At 39.0% G+C, this 23133-nt stretch overlaps 1 protein-coding gene across 1 annotated transcript in view; it reads left to right on the top strand.

Moving 5' to 3' along the window:
• Nucleotides 1-966: 966 nt before the first annotated feature.
• The window catches only part of SCML4 (Scm polycomb group protein like 4), a 172795-nt gene continuing 150628 nt past the window's right edge, over nt 967-23133 (top strand). Inside the window, exon 1 of the mRNA XM_072642986.1 lies at nt 967-1425. The gene's annotated coding sequence lies outside the window, so the exon portion shown is untranslated. The remainder of the gene's footprint in view (nt 1426-23133) is intronic.

Raw genomic sequence — 23133 nt, 5'->3', positions numbered from 1 at the left:
GCCAAAATTTAAAAGCTTTTTAGAAAGGTAGCTTTCTCCCAAACTCTATGATTTGGCAATAAAATCCTCGTGTGTTTTTAATATTACTTTCTACAGAAAGTTCATGAATTATAAGTTTATTTTTTGACTTACTGAAAATGATTAAATTATGTCCTATGCCATAATTAGTTCCAGTTTCTACTGAGTTCCATGTACATACACTCTAACAATATCCCCAAGGTATATTCTTGTGTGTAGTCACAATATTTGTTAAAAAAAAATAAAGGATGTGTCTTGAGGAAATGCCCAGTGAATTGGAATGAATGAAGTGGGCAATGGAGAAAGTTGCCTCACTTTACAAAAGGAAGACAAAAGGGAAGAAAAAGACCTTTACAAATATAAATTGATTTGCCACAGAGGGAGCAATGGAGCCCAAATGATATATAATGCAGCTCCCTCCCCCCCTTTTTGGGTGCCATACTTTGCTATAGGACCAGATGTTTTCATATCTGAAAAAAATCTGCAAAATCACTTTGTCACCATAAAGTGCACTATAGTTTTGAGCTTAATAAATGTTTATTAAATTGAATTGAATCATTATCAATAGTATTTACATAGAAATGTCGATGGAGTAAGGGTACAGAGCTACCATACTAGATATCCATGTTCTATGTAGTTGTATCTCTCATATGAACATCTACAATGTACCTACTTATGCACACACATTCCCAGGTGCAAAGCCACTGCTTACCCCAAGCATCCATGCCATCCTCATTTTTAATTTCTTTTCCCATTGTCAGAAGTATAACAACTGGTCCTTCGGATCACCAATATCTTTATGAGCTCAGTGTTGGCCCACACTGCTGCATGATTGGGACAAAGAGACGATGTAACAGTCTGGTTTCTATGGCAACAGAGGAGGGGTAGTTAAAACCGAAATGTTGGGAACACCCATTCTGATAATTGGGACATAATTCTGGCTATTGCAACTACACGGAGTCCTGAAGAAGCAAAAGTGGCTTTACCTTGCTACTCTGGCTGTCAAAAAACCTGCCCTGTACGTTTTTCTTAGTTTAGCTGTTAAAAGGAAGGAAACATCTCACACACAGGCCTCATTTTCTGCATGTAAAATGTGTGTGTTCTTTAAAAGCCAGTGGTTGGCTGGTTTTCCGGACATGATGTGGTTGAAGCTGTCATCGTAATGGAAATTCATTGCTGTAGCTATGGTAAATCGAGTTTTCTGCCTGTGCTGAATGCATTAGTCTAATGAGATGTTTGCAGCTGGAGAGCTGAGCTGCAGGAGACGTACAGTGTCGCCACTAAGAGACAGGGAGAAGATGGCTTGCGCAATAGTCCATGTGCGTGTCCTGAAAGTCCTCTGTCCTCTGGGTCAACACTCTGGGTCCCGATAAAGAAACTGATCAGAATTCTAAAATAAAGTAATAGGTAAGGGAAAGGTATGATTTTTTGGAGGGTGGAGGGGAGTGGTGTGGGAATATCTTTGGAGGAAGAACCTTTTTCTCCAACTGTCATACTGTGAGTATTTGTATGTTAACTTCTTTCGTGGTTTCTGGGTTGCATGCCTCCGCCTGTGGATGTATGAACGCACTGCCCATGTGAACGTGGCACCCAATTGAAACTTTGGTCCCAGAGCCTCCAAATGCAATGTTTGATTCCCCAAGAACTCTGGGAGGAAAACTTAGCATAGCTCTATGTTCTACAAGTTTTAGGGAAAGAGGTGTGCATGCATGTGTGTATATTGGATCACCTTTCTTTAATTATGCATTGCATATGTATAAAAGTCTTCATTCCTTTTTCAAATGGAAATCCAGATTCAAGTGGCAAGTTGTCTTCCTCTACCTGGTGTTAAAAAAAAAGAGTCTCCTCTTTTGCAGCACATCCTGACACAGAAGGATTTTACATCAACCTGATTTTTAAAACTGATAAAACAAGTGTGAGGACTCCTTTGTTGATGACTGTTTTGCTTTGCTTTCTTTTGAAGTTGAATCTGGTCGTCAAGATTTTGGATTGGAAATGTCAATTGGTTTTCTCTAACTCACAAGATGTAGACAAAGACACCTAAATTGTTTCCAGTTGCTGCTTTTACTGCATTTTGGGCTGGGTGGGGAATCTCCCCAACAGGTTGATTATTGATCCATCATCCATTTCTTGAGTGAAAATGCAGATATGCTTTCTTAAGGGCTCATAAACAAAAACCTACTAAGCAAAATGTATGTATATATGTATGTGTATGTGTGTGTGTATGTATTTGAGTGTGTATCTGCGTATAAGATGGGCTGCCTGGATATATTTTTTTCTGAACTTCACAAGGCATACATCTTCCTTCTCCATTCTGCAGGAAGAAACAGAGAAATACACAGAAAGGCAGGAGGAAAGAAAAACAGAGACAGAGAAGGATTTATTGAAAGAGAGTAAAGAATAATCTGCTTTGTAAGTGATTTAATGAATAGTTGAGATGCTTAGGTAGAAGTTATTTTTTTTTCATATTCAAGTAAAGGAGAGATTTTTGCCCTATTTATGTTGCCTGCTGGGTTTGGGAAAAATATTTGAAAAAAGGTAGATAAAATTGACTTGTTTGTGGGAGGATGGTTGGTGTGTGTGTGTGTATGTGTGTGCGCATGTAAACGTATCTGTTAATCTGGAGTATAACCCACACTGAGCTTCAAAGAACAATTTTAGCAACCATAGTAAAGTCTGTCTGAGTACTGTAGGGACTTTGAGAGAGAAAGATCTATAGTTAGGTAGATAGTATGCATTCCTTGCTTCAAACTAGAAATATAGTAGCCATTTAAATTTAGTTAGGGGTATAGTTTTTAAAGTGTTTCATGGAATAGTTGAAGCAAAAGAATAAAAAATAGTTCAAAAGAAATGAATGATGTGTCCAACGATGAGAATAAAAACCTGGAAGACCCACTATTTTGTGGGCATTCTGTTGCCTGGCTTAACCAAACAAATAAGAGTGCATTTCACAACATGGGAAATGAGGGTGACTTAGGAGCACAATGCTGACAAGCTCCTAATCACAGAAAACATTTATTAGGAACAGCCTGTTTTAAGGACCACTGGACAATTTCCAATTGATTGCTTTTGGGGTACACTTGCATCATTTTAAAGAATAAAGATGTGGACTCGTTTCTATCTCCTTCCTCTCTCTCCCCAAATTGAAATCATGGAATGCCAATGAGCGTTGAGAGGTGGGAAGACTTACTAAGATTATGTGCAGGAACTTCCTTCTGAGCTAGTCTGATTGGCTTAGGAAGTTCACACACACACAGACACAAAGACGCACACACAGACACACAAAGTTCATAATTGAATGGTGTGCAACAGTGTTCTCTTTGCTGAAAGAAAGAAAAGAAAAGAAAGAAAAGAAAAAGGAAGAAGAAAGAAAGAAGGAAGGAATAAAAAGATAGAAATACTCAAACACCTCCTGATAGTAGAGGTCGGTGTTAGTTTTCACCATTTAATTGACTTTGAGTTTGGTGGGCATGAAGAGGATGGAAACACAAGAATCAGTTTCACTTCTGGGTCCCAGTCTTCTTCAGGACTGAAACAGAAACCCAGCAGGCAAAAATAAAAGATCTATGTATTTTTCACTTTCTAAAAATGGCCTTAGATGTTAGGGTGTGATTTGATTTGAATACTATTCTTGTAATGGCATTTCTTGGTTAAGTCTTACCTCATCAGTCTGTTTTTCAGACTGTATTGGATTTAAAATACCTAATTCTCTCAAGTACTGACCCCCCATATGTACACACGTGCTCACACACACACACACATACACACACACTTATACCCCTACAACTTTCTCTTCAAGAATAACTTTAGGAAAAGCATGGATAACTGAAAGTTTTTCCTTTTGGAAAAGGGGAAGAGCTAGTCCACCGTGACCGTATTTAATCTGGGCAGTTAAATAAAAGATGTTCTTTGGAACTCCTTTTAAAAATTTTACAGGACTACCCTCCCCTTGCCAGTTCATGCACATACTTATGAGCCTCAAGATACAAACTAGGAAATTCAATTTTGATGTGTTCCACTAACTTGGGGCTTCAAAGACAATAGAGCTCCTTCCAAAAGATAGCCAGCCATGGAGAGACCATTCTGAGAAGCAGGTTATAGCCAAATGTTTTTTCTTCACTCCCTCAGACTTTGATATCATCTCCTTTACTTCCTAGGGCCATGCTGTGCCTGTAGTTTGCACACTGATGCACACATGAAAGTGTCTATGGACACTAGCTCCTTTTCAAACAGTGGCTTTAGGACTGTAGAAGGTTAATCACCTCTAGTTTAGCTCTGGCTTTTGGACTTTGGGGTAGCAGTGTGTGTGTGTGTGTGTGTGTGTGTGTGTGTGTGTGTGTGTGTGTGTGTGTGTGTTTGTCTTTTAATTTAAGTATGAACTATCATTACATCGAGGCTTTCTGGAATGAAATGTGTGAAAGTGGCAAAACAGTTTGTGCAAAGACTACAGAATATTTCTCTTGGTGGCAAGTGTTAAATCTGGAAGTGGGATCCTTGTTTAATACTTTTCCATAGAATCTTCATTAAATGCCCCTGGACTCATCCGAGGATAGTTTGAGGTATAAATATTTTTGTCTTCAGAGGAAGAAAGTGAGGAGAGAAGAGAGAGAGAGACAGAGAGAGAGAGACAGAGAGAGAGAGAGAGAGAGAGAGAGAGAGAGAGAGAGAGAGAGAGAGAGAGAGAGAGAGAGAGAGAGAGAAACGGTCCCCAATGATAGATGGTACAAAGAATGCATCTTGCTGGTACATAGAACCTGATGCAGAAGTCACCAGTGAGCCCAGAAAATTACTCTAAATTTTAATTAATGAGTCACAGAAGCCAGACTGCATGCTTAAAAAATTACCCCCGTATCAATGAGGTGATAATTAACTCTCTCCAGAATCAGCAGTCCTCCCAGACCTGAAGCAGTCTTCACTGATATTAAGTTTGCTGGCATGTGTCCAGTGCTGAATAATTAATTCTTTGGCAGTTATGTCTTGGATTTTCATTTAAACACTTGTGACATTTTCTAATGGGGCCAAAAGGCCAACAAGATCACCAGAGATCACTGACAGTTCTGGGGTCAGGGGATAAGCTGGTATTTGGGAAAGGGATTTGACCCTCCCCTCACTTTTCACCATTACTTTTCTCTTTCAAATCTTCAGAGAGAGGGAGAGACAGACAGAGAGATAGAGACAGAGACAGAAGGAGGAAGGGAGGGAGAGACAGACAGACAGAGATAGAAAAGTCAACTTAGAGTTCACAATACCACTGACAACATTTATTTATTTTAAATACATTTTTATTTATTTTGTTAAATATTTCCCAATTACATGTATAATTTTTCAAAAACATTCATTGTTAAAAATTTTGAGTTCCAAATTCTCTACCTCCCATCTTTTGCCCCTTGAGAAGGCCACTTACAACATTTGTTATAAATCTCAGTTGCCACCTTTATTTGAAAACCTCACATGTGCTGGGACTGCACATGTAGTAAGTTTGAACAGTCTGCCTAGGGGCCAGTCAGCTTTGAAGTGCCTTTCATCCATCTCTGTTTCAACTCCAACCAGGGTCTGTTTATATTTCTGCAAACATGAGCTGGCAATTTGTCAGCCACTGAGAGTTAGGTGGAACCTTGAGGTGCAGAAGAGGGAAGCAGGAGATATCTTTTTGGGTCCTGATGCTTGCGGACCTTTCGAACAGGTGCCTTTCAGAGCAGGCTGCTTTGTGAATGCCATCTTTCTCATGGAATAAAGACAGACCCATTAGTCACTGTCCTGCCCAGATCAGTGGCTGCTCATTCCATGGCTGGGCTTTGAGTCCTCCTCCCTGAGGAAAGCTAGAGCTTGGCTATCATAGAAAAAAGACAATTCAAGACCTCTTTCATCTCCAGCGAAGACTCCTCAAGCCTGAAATATTTGGGCTTTTGCTTTTCAGAAAGCTGACATATACCAGATTAGGATTAGTCTTGGGGCAAAATTTCCTGAGGATTTTACTAGGTGGTGCTGTCATAAGTAAATAACATTACCACTTTTAGGGAAGAAGAAGGAAGAGCTTAAGTGGGATTTGTGGATGATAAACTGGGGTCTGGCAGTGCTTTAGTGCCAGTGACGACGAGACAAAACATTTGCTTTCAACTTGACGATGACTTCTTTCCCGCTCTTTTAGGACAAACTTAATATGCTATCCTGGGATAGGAATCACCTGGTATAAAGCCTGAAATCCATTTCCCTGAAGTTGTTGGATATTCTTAATTGGGCAAAACCATACTAATAACTTTAGGCATATTATTTTATTTTTAAAATAGTAATATTTTGCAGGGGGACTGCTGGTACAAACCAGGAAGTGATGGTGTCTACTTCCTGCTGCTCAGAGAGATAACTACTCCCTCTTGTTTTTCTCCCTCCCTCCTTCCAGCCTTCTTTGGGAGTTGGGAGGGCAGGAGGAGAAAATCTAGATCTTTGGAAGAAAATAGTTTAGCAATGTTTCTTTTTAAATTTAGGAGACTTAAAAGAAAGGTCTTCTTGGATAAAAGGAAACAATATGGTCCTTAATGTTTGTTCATTCTCAGAAATGACTATGCTACAGTGAATGTGCAGATCCTGCTTTGTCCTTTTGTGAAGTAGGAGTATAGGATTATATTTAGAGCTGGAATTGACCTTAGAAGTTCAGCCTCCTCATGTTACAGGAGGGAACTGAAGATTAAAGTAAAGTACCCAGGTCACATAGGTAGTAAATAGAGAGCTGGGTTTTGAACTCAGATCCTCTGATTACAAATCCTCTTTTCATTATATTCCTGATCTTTTTAAGTATTTGAGGGAGAGTGACTTTGGGGGGATGTTTTCTACCAACTGTTCTTAGAGTTAAGTAAATTTAATTGTGTCCCGCAGGCTCTTCATGACCGCATTTGGGGTTTTCTTGGCAAAGATGCTAGAGTAGTTTGCCATTACTTCTCTAACTCATTTTACAGATGATAAAATTGAGGCAAACAGGTAAAGTGACTTACCCAGGGTCTCACAGTTAGTAAGTGTCTGAGACCAGATTTGATCTCAGGAAGATGAGTCTTCCTGACTTTAGACCTGGCACTCCACCGTACCACCTAGCTTCTCATTGTTCTTAGAGTACCACTTTAGTAAATATCCCTTTCTAAAATGTCCTTAAGACTATCTAATTGGCTGGGCCTTGAGCTGAAGGTATTAACTACTCCCTGACCCCTCAGGGTTACCCCTAAAAATTTGAGGGGAAGAAGTAGCCAAGCTCTGAAGACTCATTGAGTCATTGGGAATGAAAGTAGGAGCTGAGATAATGATCCTCAGATTCTCAGAACTTAAATAGTCTTCCTCTTTGCTTTCTCTAATCCTTTCTTTTTTTAAATTTATTTATTTTTAGTTTTCAACATTCATTTCCACAAAATTTTGAGTTTCAAGTTTCCTCCCCATCTCTCCCCTCCCCCCACCCCAAGGCATTGCATATTCTGATTACCCCTTCCCCCAATCTGTCCTCCCTTCTATCACACCCCTCCTTTCCTCATCTCTCATTTCTTGTAGGGCAAGATAGATTTCTATACCGCATTACCTTGTATTTCTTATTTCCCAGTTGCATGCAAAAACAATTCTCAACATTTATTCCTAAAACTTTGAGTTCCAACTTCTCTCTCTTCTTCCCTCCCCACCCATCCCCACTGAGAAGGCAAACAATTTAATATAGGCTATACATGTGTAGTTATGCAAAACACTTCCATAATAGTCATATTGTGAAAGACTAACTATATTTCCCTCCATCCTATCCTGCCCCCCATTTATTCTATTCTCTCTTTTGACTTTGTCCCTCCCCAAAAGTGTTTGCTTCTAATTACTCCCTCCTCCCATTTGCCCTCCCTTCTATCATTTCCCCCCACACCCCACTTATCGCCTTCTCCCCTACTTTCCTGTAGTGTAAGATAGATTTTCATACCAAATTGAGTGAGCATGTTATTCCCTCCTTAAGCCAAATGTGATGTGAGTAAGCTTCACTTTTTCCTCTCCTACCTCCCCACTTTTTCCCTCTATTGAAAAAGCTTTTTCTTGCCTCTTTTATGAGAGGTAATTTGTCCTACTCCATTTCTCCCTTTCTCCTTCCAATGTATTGCTCTCTCACCCCTTAATTTAATTTTTTTAGATATCATTCCTTCCTATTCAACTCACCATGTGCCCTCTGTCTGTATGTATATAATCCCTCCACTACCCACATAATGAGAAAAATCTCGAGTTCCAAATATTATCTTTCCACGTAGGAATGTAAACAGTTCAATTTTAGTAAGTCCCTTATGATTTCTATTTCCTGTTTAGCTTTTTATGCTTCTCTTGATTCTCATGTCTGAAAGTCAAATTTTCTATTCAATTGTTGTTTTTTCATCTGGAATGCTTGAAAGTCCTCTATTTCATTGAATGACTATTATTTTCCCCTGAAGTATTATACTCAGTTTTGCTGGGTAGGTCATTTTTGGTTTTAATCCTAGTTCCTTCAACTTCTGGAATATCATATTCCAAGTCTTTTGATCTCTTAATGTAGAAGCTCCTAGATCTTGTGATATCCTAATTGTATTTCCACAATACTTGAATTCTTTCTTTCTGGCTGCTTGCAATATTTTCTCCTTGACCTGGGAGCTCTAGAATTTGGCTACAATATTCCTAGGAGTTTTCCTTTTGGGATCTCTTTCAGGAGGTGATGAGTGGACTCTTTCAATATTTATTTTACCCTCTGGTTCTGGAATATCAGGGCAGTTTTCCTTGATAATTTCATGAAAGATGATGTCTAGGCTCTTTTTTTTAATCATAAGTTTCAGGTAGCCCTATAATTTTTAAATTGTCTCTCTTGGATCTATTTTCATGTCGGTTGGTTTTCTAATGAGATATTTCACATTGTCTTCAATTTTTTCATTCTTTTGGCTTTGTTTTGTAATTTCTTGGTTTCTCATAAAATCATTAGCTTCCATCTGCTCCATTCTAATTTTTAAAGAACTATTTTCTTCATTGAGTTTTTGAACCTCCTTTCCCATTTGGCTAATTCTGCTTTGTAAAGCTTTCTTCTCCTTATTGGCTTTTTGGACCTCTTTTGCCTTTTGGTTTAGTCTATTTTTAAAGGTGTTATTTTCTTCAGCATTTTTTGGTATCCTTTAGCAAGCTCTTGATTTTCTTTTCATGATTTTCTTACATCACTCTTATTTCTCTTTCCAATTTTTCCTCCACCTCTCTTACTTGATTTTCAACATCTTTTTTGAGCTCTTTCATTGCCTGAGACCATTGCATATTTATTTTACAGATTTTAGATGCAGAAGCCTTGACTTTGGTGTCTTCCTCTGATGGTATCCTTTGTTCTTCCTCACCTGAAAGGATGGAAGAAAATACCTGTTCACCAAGAAAGTAACTTTCTATAGTCTTATTTTTTCCTCTTTTTGGGGGCATTTTCCCAGCCAGTTACTTGATTTTTGAGTCCTTTGTCAAGTGGACCTGTAAGTTCTAAGTTCTAAGTTCCTCCAAGGTGGTACAATCAAGGGAGAGGAATTAACTCTCTTAGCCTGCACTCTGGTCTGGGAGCAACCACAAACTTTTCTGCCCAGGATTCTCTCCAAATCCTCCACCAGCTCCAGCACATCAGCACTATTCCTCACCCCAGGGCTGCTACTCTGGGTGGAGATTCAGATTAGCTGCTTGATTCCCCCAGGGCCTTTAGGCCAAAAGCTCCTAAAATGGACGCTGCTACTCCTACTACCAGAGCTACCACTGTTGCCCTGGAGCTGGGGCCAGATCACGTTCCCTTCTCACCTAGGTGAAAGCACTTTCTCACTGACCTTTGAAGCTATCTTTGGCATATGTGGGTTGAGAAATCTGGGAGCCCCAGGTGATGCCTGTGATTCTGCACCCTGAAGCCTGCTCCAGTCCTGTCTGAGCTGCGTGGCCCAGGCTGGGTTGTGCTCTGCTCTGAGCCCCGTGTGATAGACCTTTCCTGTCAGCTTTCCAGGCTGCCTTGAGCTGGAATTCTCTTTCACTCTGCTATTTTGTGACTTCTTATGCTCTAAAAGTTGTTTACAATCATTTTTACAGGTACTTTATGGGTTTTGGGGGTAGAGTTAGAGCAGGTCCATCCTTCTACTCAACCGTCTTTCTCTAGCCCTTTCTGATAGGCAGCATATGGACACAAAAGTAGTGTGGCATCTCAGCATAGTTAATTGCCATGAGAAAAATGAATATATTTTGGGCAAAAATGTGCATTTCATTTCATGCTTTTAAAGATGATTATTTACTTTGTGAGTTTGGTAGCTGTGGCTTGACTTTTGAAAGTTGGTGGTTCATGGTAGAGTTTTATTCTAGGTCTTCCTCTGTGCAGATCACTGAGACTAAAAGTCCAAATTCTCTAGAACTGGAATCACTTTCACTTTGAGAGTGATTCTTAAAAACTAATGAACAAAAACTGAAAAAAACAACCCCCCCCCCCCCACACACACACACAGTGGGTGCTTTGCAAAGTTCAGCAGTCATTTTAGGAGTAAATGAGGAGTCGGACAGAGGAAAGGATTGTTATAATAGGTTCCAAATTCAGTGAGTAGGAAATTACACAGAAAAAATTGCACAGTACTGAGATAAGAACCAGATCTGGTAATGAGGTCCATAGACTAATGAACAAGGAAAATATTCCCCAACTTTCCCCAAGATGAGGATTTCTGTACTATTCTTGAAAATCCTGATCGCCTACTCCCATCTACTGCCATCTCCTCTTTGGAAACCTTTGTGCATGGCTAAAAGAATCCAGTAACTAATGCGGGGATTTGCCTCTCCACATATTTTCCTTGTTGACTCTTTTCTTTTGGGTCAAAGAAAAACTTCCCCCCCCTTCCCTTTTCTCCTTCTACTTTGTCTCTAGTGCATCATGGTACAGCATATCAGTATGATGAGAAAATCAGGGTAGAATAGTAAAGAGGGCACTGTTTGGATCAGCTTCTTTCTCCCTCTATGCTGCCCTGTGAATCCTTTTTTGAACCAGGTACCTTCTTCCCTCCTGCTCCACCCTGCCCCAGGAAAGTTGGTCCAGATCATGTCTGTGGGCTTCTGCACAGACAATACTAAGTTAATGCTGGATGGATGATACGTTAATGTTGAATCTGAAGCTACATTAAAGCTACATTAGATCCCTTCCAACTTCTGGACTTTAATTATATTTTATTAGGCAACTAGGACTAGAGATAAATAAATAAGGAAAGATACAAAGAAGGGTATTGGACAGAGGCTAGGAGGCATGAGCAGATAGGATTCAATTCTACAAATAGCTCTTAAGTGTCATCTATGTATCCATACTACTTGTCATCATTTTTGAGATGGGGTGGGGCAGTTATATTAATTTAGGAACATAAGATCCTTGAGGGCAAAGATATTTTCATTTTTTTCTCTCTTCATATTCCTAATATTTAGCACAATAGTTGGAACAGAGTGGTAGGGTTTAAATAAATGTTTGTTGAGTACAAGTGAATTCCATTTGCTTGACCTAGTAGCAGCCTATCCAATTCATTGTGTAGTCAGCTACCAAAGTGATAGTTCAAAATCATGCATCTAACCAAGTCACTCTTCTGCTCAAAAACCTCTAGTGGATCCCTATTGTCTAGAAAACAATACAAACTCTTCTATTTAATATTTAAAGTTCTTCACAATCTGGCTTCATCAAGGCTAGATGTAATTATGATTGTATAAAGTATTATAAATTACTATTAAATCATAATCAAATTATTATTAAAAAATTATAAATTATTATTGCATAAATTATACTAATAATTTATGTCCCTTCACACATTCCTCCCTTACCTCCAACTATTAACATTCTTTCTTAGCTTCCTGCAAAGATTATTTCTAGTGTTACCTCCTATTTGAAGCCTTTTATGATCCTTCCAACTGCTCATGTGTATTCCCCTCCCAAATTTCTTTGCATTTCTTTGTATGTTCATATCTACATATTATATGTACATACATACTATTTATGTATACACATTTATATATGTATATCTTTCTGTTTATTTCTACCAATAGAACTTATATATCCTTCCTGAGGGCATGGAGGTATGTGTGTGTGTGTGTGTGTGTGTGTGTGTGTGTGTGTGTGTGTGTGTATGTGTCTATATCGCTGACATCTAGCACAGTGATGGTACATAGTCAATCCTTAATGGATGCTCACTTGGTTGGTTGGTTGACCCTGTTGAGAAGGATAATGTATAGTGGGAAGAGCACTGAATTTGTCATCAGATGACCCAGGTTTGGGTTCTGACTGCTACCTATTCAACCAGGAACAGCTCACTCACCCTCTCTGTATCTCAGTTTCTCCATCTATGAATACCATTTTATTTTTTTCCAATTATATGTAAATACAGTTTTCAGTATTTATTTTTTATAAGATTTTGAGTTCTAATTTTTCTGTCTCCCTAACCCCTCTCTCTCCTCCCTGAGATCAAGCAATCTGATTTAGGTTATACATGTGGAATCATCTTGAACATATTTCTGCATTAGTCATGTGGTGAAAAAAAGAACCAGAACAAGAGGGGAAAACCACAAGAAAGAGAAGACAAAAGCAAAAACAAAGTGAAAATAGTATGCTTCGATCTGCATTCAGACCCCATAGTTCATTCTCTGAATATGGGTAGTATTTTCCATCATGAGTCTTCTGGAATTGCCTTGGATCATTGTATTACTGAGAAGAGCTAAGTCTATCATAATTGATCATCACACAATGTTGCTGTTACTGTGTACAATGATCTCCTGGTTCTGCTCACTTCAGTCAGCATCAGTTCATGCAAGAATTTCCAAATTTTTCTGAGATCTGTCTGCTCATCATTTCTTATAGCACAATAGTATTCCATTGCATTCATATACCACAACTTGATTAGCTATTCCTCAACTGATGGACTTTTTAGAAAATGTAGTGAGCAAAACTGCAACATGTTAGACCTGAAAGAGACTTTCAAGGTCTTCTAGTCTCAGCTTCTCTTTTAAATAGATGAGGAAACTGAGGCCAAGAGAGGGAGTTATCTGCCCAAGGTCATACCCATTTCTCTTCCTTCCCCAATCCAGTGTTCTTTCTACCTCCTTGTGGGAAAAAAAATCACAATTTACCTTGGTGAAGTATACAATTCATCTCTTGGCTTGGTGTGTATTGCATGCATCTCACTGTGTGATAAATTAACCATGTCTGTGCCAGTGGATGTGGTTAATTTATCACACAGTGCGATGCAACGTGACTGTGTACTGCCTTAATGAGATGTGGTAGAGATATGCTAGCTGTAGGAAAACATGAAGGTAGCCAAACTATGGGGAGGTTAGAGTGGGGAGGGGAAGAAGTAGGAGTCTTCTTCTGCCTGGGGCCTTTTCCTTAATGACCAGTCATCTTAATGTGGATCTTATAATATAAGTATAGGATAGATTCTGCTTTCCTCCCCTCCTTCTACTGGTCTTCTTTTAGTCTAACTAAGGAAAGCAGTTTTAATGGTTCTTGAAAGTGTTACCTGTAAAGACTGACCACTTGGCCATTTCAAGCAAATGCTAGGAAAACTTGGCCCAATTGGGGGCCTGTGTTGACAGAATACAGATATAGTCAAATGTGGGTCTGGAAAAAGTTAGCATTTTGGTGCTTTACTTAACACACACTTTCCTAAAAGCAATCCAAATCCTCACCAGCAGAGCTCTGTTTCAACTGTCCAGATGGGTGACTGAAAAATGGAGTTCCCACTACAGGCCAAGGGAGATGAAATAAACTTGATATGTATAGCCCCCCCTCCCCCCATCTCCAGCATAGGTATGGGTCCATATTTAATCATTGCACTCATAACAATCACTGAAATAATTGTGTCCTTTAAAAAATTAGTTTTGGATAAATGAAACAACCAGGGCTTAACAGTGAGTGTTGGACTCTATAATGGAGGATGGTCTGGGTTCAAATTCTTATTTGTTTCTTTACTACCTATACGATCTTATTTAGGCAATGACCTCTCTGGGCATCACTGTGCTCATCTAAAAAATAAGATTATTATTACAGATAAAAATAGATTAAATTATGTTTACAATCCCTTCTATCTCTAAATTATATGATCCTATGAATGACCTAGAGATTATTTGTAGAGTTATAGTATATGTATTTATATGCATACACAGTATGCATATAAATGTATATATATGTATATATATGTATATATGTATATATAGGTATATATATGTATATATATATAGTAATGAATACATAGAAATAGAGAGCTATTATATATACATATATGTATATGTATATATATATATATATATACATACATATACAGAGAGGGAGGGAGAGAGGGAGGGAGAGAGAGAGAGAGAGAGAGAGAGAGAGAGAGAGAGAGAGAGAGCAATGGATAGTTTGATGTTACCCAGTGTGATAGGACTAATATTTATCAGGTTTTCCTTGGTAACTTCTGTGCCTCCACCCACAGTACAGGTAGACACAAGCCACTCTTTTTTCCTTTGTCATTAGGAATTGATTTTATAAAGCTGTCCCTGGCCTCTGATTGGTCTTGACTTCACTGAGACACCTTCCTGGTCACTGAGAGTTGGGCCCTTCAGATCTGTGGATTTCTGAAGACCAGCATGTCCTCCATCATACTCTGTCCTGATGATATCCCCACTTCAGATGTTCATATGGACTGTCTGTGCCTGACCTGTGGTTGACCCTTCCAAGCTTAGATTGGTCTGACCAGCCACAGCTGGACACACTGTGCCTTGATCTCAATATAGTGATGTTACTTTGATTCTCTTTAAGAATGAAGAATTCTTTAAGAAGAATAACCAACCAATCAACCCTGCCCTGATGACCAGATGTTCCCACATAGAGATGAGGGAAAACTTAAATGTCACTATACCCTTACAGTGTTAGGGCAAAGTAAACCTCCTCTTGCTTAATCTTTTGTGACTTCTGAGCACTTTATTTCATCTTAACGTTGAAACTGAGTTAGTGCTAAAGTCACGCCTTTGATACCCAGCAAGGGCAAACTAAACCCCAAGTAATTAAAAAGTTTAGAAAATAACTTAAAAAAACCAAACAGATCTGTTATTTTACAGGTCCAGGAAATTTTCTCTGCCAATGTAGTTTGGCACTTAGTAGCTCATAGACTTGGTAAGAGCATTGAGAATTTAAGTGACTTGCCCAGCTTTGCCCAGTCACTATGTGTCAGACCTGGGAAGTGAACCTAGCTATTCCTGGCTCTCTGCCTACTATTTCGTGCCCCCTTTTCTGAAAATGCTGTGTGTGACCTCCTCCACTGTCTCTCTATGTACACTTTGGTTGACCCACCAGCTCATAATCTATTCCTCTTTCTGTCACTGTGGATGCTGATTTGAAAGCAGATGGAGAGAATTAAGGAACATCAGGCCACTTAACTGAGAACAATAGCTGGCTTTTGATGAAAAGGTTTAAAAGACAAAAACCTGATCCACAGGAGAGAGTTGGCTTCTCTCTTTGTGTTTTGAAATATTGCTTGAGGAGGCCAGGCAGTTTCACCTGTGAGGGCTAGGAAGGGGAAAAGCCTATTCATGCAGCAAGCTCTGTTATCCTTGCTTTGATTTGGCTAGAGTGGGAATCTGTCCCACTTCCAACAAGTTCTAGAAGGGAAATGCTTCCCTCCTCTAGTCACCTAAAGGCACAGGTTTATTTAGTCCCAAAGCCCACTCCTGGAGAGAGTTGACTTTCCTACTATGACTGTTTGATTTCTTGCCAAGCTCCAGTTGGCTGATGTTTGGGAACAACATACGTACCGCTCTTCTGCCTTTTTCTCACCCTGTTGCCCTCTCAGAGTCCTCTTAGATAATGTTCCTCAGAGATATCTATCCTCATATATAATGTCCCATATTCCCAGGGACACTAGGTGTCTTAGAAGATGAACTGACTAAAACTTGGAGTTTCCAGATAAATCAGAAGACCTTGGTCTCCTTTTCACCCTTTCTCTTCCACACTGTGCAAGGGTTTACTGTAAATGCGATGATGTCTCGCTATTATATGGATATATTTATCCTGAGCCTCTTAGCAAGTACTCCAGTTGCCATTGAGTCATTTCAGTCATGTCCAACTCTTTGTGACTCCAACTGGGGTTCTCTTGGCAGAGATACTGGAGTGGTTTGCCATTTCCTACTCCTGTTCATTTTATGGATGAGAAAACTGAGGCAAACAGGGTTAAGAGAGTTGCCTTGCTGTAACAGCAAAGACTCCGGCATACACAGGAGGACCTGCTGTACAGTTTCTTAGATCTGCTTTTCTAAAAAGAAAGCAACTTTTGAGGGGTCAACAATCTACTTTAATCAAGTACATATATTATTCACTTAGTTCAGGGGGAAAAGTCAACACCCTGAACTTCAGAGAAAATACAAACAAATTACAAGCAGAAATTACAAATAGAAAAACCAACAGACAGGGCTTCCAACTGTCTGACCATAAACAACACACATATTGTTACCAGAGAGAGAAGCACCAACACGTGGGTTTTCAAAACCTTAGCAGCTTCCCAGAGTCTCATCTGGCACATGAACCTTCTTCCAAAAAATAAGCCCTAAAGTAAAACCTCACCTCAGAGTATATATACTTTTTTTCAGAGCTGGAGGTCATGACCTTCATGACTCAGTGCCTCATTAGCAATTAACAAAAAGTATCTGAAGCCTATTAATGGGTGGGGAAGATCTTTAACTCTTTCCCCTACCCACCATTAACCTGACATTAACTTTGCACCTGCTTGGAAAGAGAGAAAGAAAAGGAAGGAAGGAAGGAAGAAAAAGGAAAAAAGACAGAAAGGAAGGAGGGAAGGAGGAAAGATATAAAAGGAGGAAAGGAAGGAAGAAAAGAAGAAGGAAAGGAAGGAAAGAAAGAAGAAAGAAAGGAAAAGTTTTTTTTTTGTCAAGCCAGTGTAGGTTTTCAACTTACTTTAAGATGACAGAAAAGGAAACTGAGTCCTAAGGAGGTGGAATCAGTGGCCCAAGGTCACGTAGACAATGAGTGGAATTTGCATTTGGATTCTCTGACTCCAAATTAATCTGTCTCGTATCCCATGCCCTATTCATTCACATAAGCTTCTGTGGATTCTTGTCGTGGTCATCTTCTGACCTCCAGGTCACTCTGCCTTCTTTCTCAAGGAATCCAGCATATGATTTACGCTTTTCTTGTCCACCATAATCCTTACCTTCATACTCTCAGATCACAATATACATTTTAATGTCCTCTCAAATCTCTTGGTAATCCAAGAGAAAGAGGCTTGTGGTCAGCATTTTTATTCCTTTGGTCTCTCTCAACTGAAATGTCGTGGTGGAATGTATAGTAAGTGATGGAAATCTGACCAGTATAAAGAAACTAGCCCTTGAAAAAAATGAATGTTTATGAGCTGGGGTGTGGTGGTGTGCTAACGGGGAGGTTGAAGCTGGTTAATCCCTTCAGCTCTCTGGGGGGAGTTGTAGTACCACTGAAACCAATCTGGGTCCACAACCACATGGTGAATACTATAGAATGGGTCTGGAGCTGGGTCGAGGCTGGGGTGAGTGTTAGGGGTAGGAGGGCAGGGCAGCAACCTCCAAGGAGGGACAAACTGGTCTAGGATGGAAACAGAGGAGGTAAATCTGATGTGAAATGAGGAGGCTGAGCTGGATATCTTACAAGATCCCTATCAGCTCTCTATCTAGAATCTTGATGAATAAATGGAACTGATTTGAATACGGGTAGCTAGGGGGCAAAATGAATAGAACATGGGGCTTGGAGTCAGGGGGATCTAAGTTCAAATTCAACCTCAGACATGTACTAACTATGTAACCCTGGGCAAGTCACTTAACTCTGTTTGCCTCTTCATCTGTAAAATGAGCTGGAGGACATGTCAAACCACTCCAGTATCTTTGCCAAGAAAACCCCAAATGGGGTCACAAAGAATCGGATATGACTGAAATGACTGAACAACAATGATTTAAATAGACCAAATGGCTGTGCATTCATTAGAAGGCATTAGAAGGTATGTTGGTCTGTCTGGCCAGTAATGTCATTCTAGGTCTGTTCAAGGAACCCACATGTGTGACTGAGATTGGTAGTTGCGCATCTCAAAGCTATAAGGGAGTTTGGCATTTGCATGTCTCCTCACCTGTGGTGTTTCTAATTCTATGAGATGATTAGCCTGAGTGGCCGCTGCACTTCAGCCTGGGAAAGAGAAAGAACCAGTCTCAACAAAACAAAACCCACACCCATAGCAAAAAGAAAATTTCATTGTAAATTTAACATACAAAGCATCTATAAATTAATCAGGGTAGAAACTTGCTCCAAACCTAAGTGGTAAGGTGGAAAGAGCACCAAGCCTGATCAGAAAGACTCATTTTCCTAAGTTCAAATCTGGCTTCGGATGCTACTTACTAGCTGTGTGAACCTGGGCAAGTCATTTAACTCTGTTGGTCTCCATTTCCTCATCTATAAAATGAGCGGGAGAAGAAAATGGCAAGCCACTCCAGTTCCTCTGCTAAAGAAACCCAAAATGGTGTCCAAAAGAGTCAGATATCACTGAAAAATGACTGAATGACTTGCCCAGAGTCACCTAGAAGGAACCATGTGAATCCAGGTCTTCCAAAGAGCAAGCCAAGACCTTTGTCCACTCCTCCATGAATTTAAAATAAGTATAAATACAAAAAAAAAAGAACAAAATATGAGATCAAACCAAATAAAAGCACAGACTTCAAATTATTCATGTTTTGATTTTCAAAAACATAATAATATAAATTTTGATTAATTGTAGCAATTTATTGGCTTTGTATCACCTTCTTTTCTTTCCCATCTGTTTACTTGCAAAGTGTTGCTAATGATTTTTTTCTTGTGTAGTCATAATCAATATGTCTGTTGTATGAATTTTTCTCTTCTTGAGCATCACTTTCTCTCTATATTTCTTTGTATTCTTCATCTTAGTGATCTTAATGACACCCAAGCATTCTATTACTTTGACAAACCACAATCTATTTGATCATTCCTTAGCTGTTGAGCATGAAAGTTGTTCCTAGTTTTTTCTACTGTTGCAAATAAAACTGTTAGTGAATATTTTTATACAAACAGATCATTCCCCTACTACTAATAACGTCATGGGGATATAATACTAGTAATAGAACCACTGGGTCAAAGGTTAAAACCAATTTTTAAATGGATTTTATATTGCCAATTTGCTCTCCAAACAGCATACAGAAAAATTCTGAAAAAATTCTACCAACAATGTAAGAGAATATGTGTTTTCCCATGGTTCTACCACCATTTTATTTTGATTTTTTAGCCCTTTTGGGGGGAGACTAATTTAATGAGTAGAAGGTAACCTTCTAAAGTTGCTTTGATTTGAATCTATCTTATTATGTAGATTGAACAACTTTTAAAGTTAACTGTTAAAGTTATTAATAGTTTGCATTTTCCCTTTTGAAAATAGTTTGCATATTATACCTTGACCATTTTAAGGACACATTATCTGTGGGGTATTAACATTCCTGAAACTCAGTTTCCTCTTCTGTAAAATGAAATTGGACTAGAAGATCTCTGAGCTCCTTTTGAACCTTAAACTTCCAACTCTAAAATCCCATCTGGAGATTTTGTGCTCTCTCTAGGACCTCCCATGGGAAAAAAGAAGAAGTAAGGATTGGAAGACTATTTTCTTGTACCAACTGATATCTGTGGTGTTTATGGTCAGCTGTGTCCAACTCTTTGTGACACCATTTGGGGATTTTCTTGGCAAAGATACTGGAGTGGTTTGTCGTTTTATTCTCCAGCTCACTTTACCAACGAGGAAACTTAGACCAATAGGGTTAAGTGACTTGGCCAGAATTACACAACTAGTACGTGTCTGAGACTGGATTTGAACTCAGGTCCTTCTTACTCTGGGGCTGATGGCCTATCCATTGCACCATTCTCTAAGACCTTTCTCTAAGCAGATACACTAGGGAATTCTGGATATCAATTAGAACTGCTTTGTTATTATTCCACATGAGGGTTTTGCAATATGCAGAAGACAGCTAACTAGACTCCAAGTCTTAAAACCTGGGGTTTATTTCCTTGCTGAAATAGGACATTCATTAAAGCACTTAAATTCTTTGACTTCTGATCTTTAGTCTATCACACGTGGGAGGAGGGTTGGAACAGGCCATCTCTCCGGTCCTTTCCAGCTCCTTTACCCTACCTCCATCTTATGATTCACACCCTCAGACTGCCAGAGAAGACAGCCAGTTTAAAGAATACATGTAATGATGGTTCACATAAAGGGGAGGGCATTGATTCAAAAGGGATGGTAGGAACACAAAGAAACACAAAATGCAATAAAGATAACAAGGGCTTTCACGAAACAATTTATATTTATTATTATTATTATTTATTTATACACAGAAAGCCACAGTAAGCTTTTTTGGTCTTCCCCCAGGGTAAAGGAAGAAAATGTATTCATGGTGCTTATCTCCTGATTTCATCTGACAGTTTTCATCTATTTTCCTATAAACTATGAATGAGAGATGTGTCTCATAACAATCTCTTATGGCTCAGTAAATACTTGAATTTATATGCATATTAAGTCAGTTACTTTCCTCCTGTCCTCACTTCAGGCAGTAGGCAGCTCCGTCTGTGTGCGGCATAAAGAGATCCAGGCTTCTGCCAGGGCAAAGGAAGCTGTCTGGTGTCTCCAGATTCCTTTTGAATGGCCACATGAGTCTCATGTGTAGAGAATGCCATGAAAATTCATTATTATTTAATATAAGCAATTAAACCAAAGAGAGCAGCAGCCCACTATGGTAAAGTGGCCCAATATTCCTGGCTGATAAAGGACAGAAGTTTGGGCTTCCTTCAGACAATTTGACAGAACTATCTTCTCCAGATAGCACTGTGTGTCAGTATCATCTTTCATGATGAGATAAGAGTGGCCCCAAGGGGTTACCCAAAATCCCATAGCACTTTAAACTTAAGTGGAGGTCCTATATCTATCTATCTATCTATCTATCTATCTATCTATCTATCTATCTATCTATCTATCTGTCTATCTATCTGTTTCTATTTATAATACACACACACACACGTATGTTTCTATTGCCTATCATTTCAGTAACTATGGATTGGAATTTGGAATTTTCTTTCCCTTCCTTCTACCTATTATCCTAAAAGTCTGATTGAAAATGAATAATAGAAATATCTTGAAATCAGGGATACAGAGGAATACCATGAAGTAGGTATTCGCAGCCTCACTGTGTTAAGAAAACTTAGGCTCCAATTATTGGAGCCTAAATTAAATTAAATGTCTCCCATTCTTAGTAGCACTATTGGAGCCAAAGCTTAGAAATCTTGAACACCTGACCACAGCTCAATTCAATATCTTGAAATCTTTGATCTGCTTCTGGGACTGTGCTTAAAATGAATAGGGAGACTTGAAAATACTACTCCAATTAGTAGGTAATGACATTAGAAATGTGTGGTTTCTAACTAGGACTATCTGTAACTTTGGATGATATTCCAGGCTTTGAGGATCAATCAATTAATTAGTAAACATTTATTAAGTGCTTATTGTGTACCAGGTACTGTGATAAATGATGGGGATACAAAAAGAGGCAAAAGACAGTCCCTGCCCTCAAGGAGCTCACAATCTAATAGCATTGCTGGATCCTAGTGTTAGAGCCAGCAAGGAGGTATAGTGAATAGAGTCCTGGGCCTAGAGTTAGTGTAGTCTCAGATACTTACTAGCAGCATGATCGTAAGTAAGTCACTTACCCTCTTGCTGTCCTCAGTTTTCTCATCTGTACAATGGGGATTTCCGCCACACTGTTATCCAGTTTTCCCAGCAATTTTTGTCAAACAATGAGTTCTTATCCCAGAAGCTGGGGTCCTTGGGTTTATCAAACAGAACGTTGCTATATTCCTTGCCTACTGCATCTTGAGTGAACAATGGGGATGATACTAATAGCACCTCCCTCTGAAGTTTGTTGTGAGGATCAAATGAGATAATATTTGTAAAGTGCTTAGCACAGTGCCTAGCATGTAGTAGGTGTTTAATAAATGCTTCTTCCTTTTCTCCATAGAATGCTAAATCTGGAAAGGATTTCAGAGCTCATCTAGTTCAGTCCTGGAGGGGTTTTTTTCTAATTTATTTATTTATTTTTAGTTTTCAACATTCATTTCCACAAGATTTTGAGTATTAAATTTTCTCCCCTCTGCCCACCTCAAGACAGTGTTTTGATTATCCCTTCCCCCCAATCTGTCCTCCCTTTTATCACATCCCTCTCTTTTGTTATCCCCCATCTCCTCTATTTTCTTGGAGGGCAAGATAGATTTTTATACCCCAATTGCTTGTATATCTTATTTCCCAGTTGCATGTAAAAACAATTTTTAATATTCATTTTTAAAACTTTGAGTTCCAACTTCTCTCCTTTCTTCCCTGCCCACCCATTCCCACTGAGAAGGCAAGCAATTTGATATATGTTATAGATGTGTAGTTATGCAAAAGACTTCCATAAAAGTCATGTTGTGAAAGACTATATTTTTCTCCATCCTATCCTGCCCCCCATTTATTCTATTTTCTCTTTTGACTCTATCCCTCCTCAAAAGTATTTACTTCTAATTATGCCCTCTTTCCATTTGTCCTCCCTTCTATCATCCCCCTAACCCCCGCTTATCCCCTTCTTCCCTATTTTCCTGTAGCATAAAATAGATTTTCATAGCAAATTGAGTATGCATGTTATTCCCTCCTTAAGTCAAATGTGATGAGAGTAAAGTTCATTTCCCCCTCTCACCTCCCCCTCTTCCCTTCCATTGAAAAAGCTTTCTCTTGATTCTTTTGTGTGAGAGATAATTTGCTCCATTCTATTTTTCCCTTTCTCCTACCAATATATTTCTCTCTCACCCCTTAATTTTATTTTTTTAGTTATCATCCCTTCATATTCAACTCACTGTGTGACCTCTGTCCATATGTATACAATTCCTCCAACTACCCACATACTGAGAAAAGTCTCAAGAGTTATAAATATTATCTTTCCATATAGGAATGTAAACAGTTCAACTTTAGTAAGTCCTTTATGATTTCTATTTCCTGTTTACCTTTTCATGCTTCTTTTAATTCTTGTGTTTGAAAATCAAATTTTCTA

Source organism: Notamacropus eugenii, chromosome 2, assembly GCF_028372415.1.
Source record: "Notamacropus eugenii isolate mMacEug1 chromosome 2, mMacEug1.pri_v2, whole genome shotgun sequence".
NCBI lineage: Eukaryota > Metazoa > Chordata > Mammalia > Diprotodontia > Macropodidae > Notamacropus > Notamacropus eugenii.
The sequence above is the reverse complement of the archived record's forward strand: the minus strand, read 5'-3'. Positions and strand labels throughout refer to the sequence as shown.